We start from the raw sequence: 6,027 nt of genomic DNA on the forward strand, positions 1-6,027 counted from the left end.
GGGGTCGGACATTTACCAAAATCCCGTATACTTTGCCTGAAATCCCAAAATCTTTTAACTCTCGCTATATGGTAAATTAACATTGAAATCCCAAAATCACTTCAAAAAGTAATGATAAAATCGCCAAAATCTCTACGAAATCCCGAAATCCCGTACAAAATAATGGCAAGTGTCTGACCCCTCGGCTTGTGCAAAACAATGTAGAGCTTGCAAACAGTGTCAGAGCCAATAGGACCTGAACATTTGACAAAAGACATGTGGGCTCAAGACGAGGTTTGATCAAGGCCAAAGGGGCCCTATAAAGTTCGGTGGTGGTTAATCCAGCAATGGTTGCAAAAGGTACTTGAAACTGCTAAATCGCTTTAGTGGCCAGTCACTCTGGCATTGTTTCGTGAAAAATAAATACGAGTGAATGCGAACGGGAGTTGGTGGGCCGTAATGACGGTGGGTTATGGGCACACACAGACAGTGGGCTAATTCGTCTTCATTAGATTTTGAAACCCCTTTTTACGCCGCGGCAGGATGATGGGAGCCTTTCCAGAACCCTCGCAGCATCCTTAAACACTCTATAATATTCTCTTATCGGGAAGGCCGCTATTAGGCCATTAGATATTAAATACCCCGCTAATCACGAATATTCTCGTGGCCGGCCATTTTCTAGAAACAACTTCATTAAAATGGAACGTTTTTTGGAGGTTTTTTAATTATACAGGCGCCTGCTATTATTAACATTTCTTCCAATGGCTCTTTATTCTTACTTAAGCTATTATTCAATCGTTCAGAAAACGCATAATGGCGGAATGTATTTGAATAAACATCTGCCAATTTAGCGTCGTCGAAAACGAACTTTGGCGATTAGCGGGGCGCCCCGGGCCACGTTTCAGTTAAGGCTTTTTTCTATTTTATTTCTTTTATTTGACGACGAGCGACGTAATTGTTCTAAATTGGCATCGACCAATGTATTTTACGAGGTTCTAGTTGATTGTTAATTCTTTATTTAAAGTCAGATGGCGCTTGTGTCGGATTTTATTATTTTTCAAATATGGCCGCTCTCTTCGTCACGGTTGGCTGGTCACGACGTTACGTATTACGTTTCGGCTGTTTTGATTTATGCTAAGAAGGTGGCGTTTTAATTAAAAGCCCTTCTCTTTTAAGAAAGATCGAGTATCGAATGTCATCTTTAAAAGATGATGTATATCTCGCGCGCTGTTTAAGAGGGTTTCTTAATATCCGTTGCGTATTTTTTAAATCACGCGTGACCAAGGCTTATTTCATAAAACTCCTAAAATTTATTTATTTATACTTAGGGATAATGATTATTTTGAGATGGTCCACGGCCACCAGGGTCGAAGGGGAAAACGTCGCGTAGGAACACGTCAGCTATAATGAGCCAATGAAATACCGCACTGATTTGATTTATTTGTAGGTGGGAGGAGCTTACTGTTGTAACTGTTAGAGCGCGAGGAGGATTTGTAGTACCTCTTTTCGAGGAAACCATTCCTATGCTTTCAATTTCTAGTTTAAATTTCATATCTAAAAGACGTTTTGAAGATACGTAGGTAATAGGCGATAGCTTAAGTAGACCTTTTTAAAATTTTCTAGCTTAACATGCCTAATATGTTCCCAAAGACAATATAGCACTACTTCAGTAGGACTTGCAATCTTATTTATTTTTTAGTTTCAAAATTTAGGCTTACGCTCATTCCTATTTGATAAGTACTTGCTGAAGCGTCACCCATAAAATTGATTTTCAAAATATAGCTAAGGTAGCCTAAGTGAAGATAGTATATTTCAAAATATAGTAAGTCCTTAACTGAACTATTTACAAAATTATTGAGATATAATTAATTAACTATTTATAAAGGTTTGTATAAAACTATAACCGTTTAATAAGAAGTATTTTGATCCACTATTTATCCAGACAACTAGGTTAGCAGGCTTGCCAGATAATCCTTTCTTGAGCCTCCCTGGTTCATGAAAAATCATAAAAAGGTCATACTTAAAATTTTGTGTTAAGTTATGATTTTAAATATGTATACTTTTTTCCATAGAATAAAAGATTAATTTGTTAAACTTAATTTAACGACGACTCGGACATTAGTGCTCATTATTATTGTAATAGTGATGTTAAGTCTCTGACTAGAAAATTGAAAAACAAAATGAGAGACTTTTAGAACACGTTTTTAATCTAGGCTTAGTGAAGCAGCCCCTATGTTTTGACCACGGCCAACCCCGATCGCGGAAGCCCGTTATAGAAGTTGGCAGTGCTATGACGAATTTCCGGAAACATTTTAACAAGTTAGCTAAGACCAAAACAATTTATGCTATCACCTAATTAATTACAGTAATGTATTCAAATTAATTTTAAAGTTTTTAAAATGATAATGATATTTCTATTTGAAATTGTCTCCCTGTTCTCTCCCCCCCCCCCGGTGTGTTTGTAAACATCCCCCCTGGAGGTACGCCCCTGATTACGGTAGTTGCCGAAGCACGGATAAGGCGTGATTCAATTTCCGTACGTCACGCCTAAGGATTTAACCCCCTGGTGGCGCTTTCCATTTTAAATAAAGGGAATTTGTCACGTACGCGTTAATGATATTTTAATAATGTTATTATATTCGCGTCATTTATCGGACAATTGAACAAGGGTTTCAATTGTACGGCGGCGTCAAATTGACTCCCAATAGCTATAGCTGCGTGCCGTGGTAATGTCACGCCGGAAGCTGGACCATTTCTATTCAAAGTCAAAGAGACACGAGAGCCAGCCGGTCCCGTGGCAAAACCGCGTAAACGCCAAAAGCTTAATTATTTTAGATATTTGTGTTATATTTTAATTGATTGCTTATTTAATTTATCACAAATACCTTTTTCTTAAAAGAAACCAGATGGCGCTATCAATGGCGTAGAGCAGCCACGTGGGCCGGTTATTTTCGGGGCTAAAAGAATAAAAAAATTGGGACAGTTTTAATTTTATCAAATTGTTTCATTAAAATTTTTTTTTATAGAAATATTTCTTTATTGTAAATTTAAACAAATTTTTTAAATAACGATAAACATTCTCAAGTTTAGCCTTAAAAAATTTCCATATTTTCGAAAGTTAGGTACTCTGATTGTCAAAACCAATTTATTTTATCAAAATATTTTCATTGAATGTGTTTTATATAGAAATATTTATTTATGGTAAATTTAAACAAATTTTTTAAATAACGATAAACATTCTCACGTTTAGCCTTAGAACATTTCCATAGTTTTGAAAGCTTTGTACTCTGATTGACAAAACTGTCAGGGTCCACTTTCATTTTAAAAGTTGTCTTGTAGCAAACCCAGTCCAAAGTAAAAGTTCAGAAAGGGTGAACAGTGGAAATAGGGGGTTTGAAACTAAACCCCCTTTGTCTACGCCACTGGGTGCTATTAAATTTAAATCTAAATTAGGTAATTAACAGGCATCAGAAATTCATTTATCCATGGGAAATATAAATTAAGTTAAATATTTTCCCGATAAAATCTAATACACAGTAATTATTCAATATTCCCAAGGACCTAAATTTACAAACCAAAAAAAAACCCCAAATAGGATAAACAATTAATATTCCCACGGTAAAAACCATGTATGTGTATATATGTATGTTTACCATGAAAACGCCACTGTAATTTAATACTACTATATATTTTAAAGACATTTATTCAGAATTAAGTGTAAATTCCAAATCTTTTTATACTTTGTTGGGGCTAATTTGTTTTACAAGATATGTAAAATTATTCCCAAGCCTTAAATTAACTACTAACTTAAAATTGTCAAAAATGGCGTTTACTAGTTTTTGTCAATTGACAAGCGACGTTTGGGGGGAGGGGGAATAATTTTTAATGAAAAAATGGTTAACGAGCTGTGTCGGTTCGTTCCTCCTGCAGCACCTGTTGTTAGCGGAGACCACCGCATCAAACTAAGTTCTTTAAATAATAGTTCGCTCAATGGCATTATTTACATTGCCGCTATCCCAAAAGGCCACTTCCATTCTCGCGTTTCCACAGACGCCATTAGCAATTCATAGCGCTTAAATACATTTTAGAAAGTATAAATTTAGGGGAACGGAGAATATACAGATAGAAAACTGTTCGCCTCGTGATTCCCCAGAAGCTAAACCACGCCCCTCTGCCTTTCGTCGCTTAATCCCCCTCTTGGGGGGGGGGGGAGAAACTTCGATACGATTGCTACCCCCTCCGCCTTTCGTCGCGTAATATTTGGTAGGGGGGAAGCCACTCAATTGAAATCTCTCCGTGTGGGCGGGGAATATCTTCAGGGCATCATGAACACAGAGGCAATAGTCGCGGTCGCATTTTCACTGTTAACACGAATATATTCTTGATTTTAGAGAATAACTATTAACGATGTCTAATTATTTTATATTCCCGAATGAAATCCTGTAAACAGGAAATCGCGCGGCTATGTCATTTAAGAGAAAAATTTGGGTGGGGATGACTTCGGAAGAAATCGCTGATTATTTTAGTCTCTACTAAGGCTGCGTGCTATGGGGGAAATTAATAGACTATGTCATTGAGTTTTCAATTAACGCGGAACACACAAGACGAGAGCGTTGCTCCAATCGCGGTGCTAATCATCCGTTTCTGTTTTATATTTAGATTAACTATTCCTAAAGAGATTTAGTAATTAATTTAATTATTCGTTTATACAAGATGTTTTGTTATATTTCTACAATTATGTTTTAAATTTGACGGTTTGGAAACATCCGTTGCCCTTCGGTTATTTTGGATGATTGATTGTTGTGCTAAAATATAGAGAATTAGGTAGAAATTAAATCGTGCGATATTTTACGATTGTAGAGGCTGTTTATTTCGAATAATTTCATTAATTCCCATAATCACGCTTTGAAATTAAGAATACCAGGACGTCGGTGAATAACCACAATTGTAGAGTGGCCGCCCAATAGACCTTTTTATACATTTTTCTGCGAGTGTACCCTCCCCCTGCTTTGGTGCATGAATGGACGAGGGTTTGGTCAGATTTTTCTTGGCAAACTTAACTAATTGCTTGGTTTGTATTTAGAGCCGGAAAAGGAACTGGTCAAACAATAGTTCAAGTATATAATACGGTTCTAAACGACTTGGAAACTTCCAAATACGGTATTGGCATATTCCTAGATCTAGAAAAAGCCTTTGATAGTGCTCCACACTAAAGGCTTTTACAAAAACTTGAGCGCTTGGGAATTAGGGGTTTATTATCTTTAAATTGGATTACAAGTTATTTATCTAATAGAACATGCTTAACTAAGCTTAACGGCAACTTTTCAAAAACTAATGCAATTTCTATAGGTACCTCCCAAGGGTCAATTTTAACCCCCTTATTATTTAATGTTTATCAATGACATCATTAGTATTATTCGACTCAGACTTCTAACGTTGTATGCAGATGATACGATTCTTACGCTTGAAAATTCCAATATCCACTTACTAATTAAAACAGCAAACAAATAATTTTAACAAATATATACTTGGCTTGAGCAAAATTGACTAAAATTAAATAAATTTAAAACGGAATATATCATATTTGCTAATGTTGGTAAAATGATACCGGATGATATTTGTAAAATTAATATAAAGGGGATCGAAATTAAACGAGCTTTTAAATACAAATACCTATATAGGAATAATTTTTGATAACAGATTAAATTGAAATTGAAACTTTATGCAAAAAAACTAGCTAGTCATATTTAATAAGAAAGTGTAAAGAATTCTTCCCTAGAAATGTTTGGTATAGTAGCATGGGGCCATACTACTAATTATAACATAGGAAGGATCAATATATTACAAAAAGGAACGCTAAGAAACATTTACAATTTAAATTGGAAGTACCCCACTAAATATTTGTATCAGAAATGTAAACTGCTAAAAATAGACCAGTTATATCGATATTCCTGTTTAAATTTTATATACAAAAATATAAATGACGATCCAACACCTTTGTTTGATTTAGTCATTTTAAATTCTAACACTAGATTTAAACTTTGTTAT

Source organism: Leiobunum rupestre, chromosome 4 (genome assembly GCF_980474605.1).
Source record: "Leiobunum rupestre chromosome 4, qqLeiRupe1.1.hap1, whole genome shotgun sequence".
Classification (NCBI taxonomy): domain Eukaryota; kingdom Metazoa; phylum Arthropoda; class Arachnida; order Opiliones; family Sclerosomatidae; genus Leiobunum; species Leiobunum rupestre.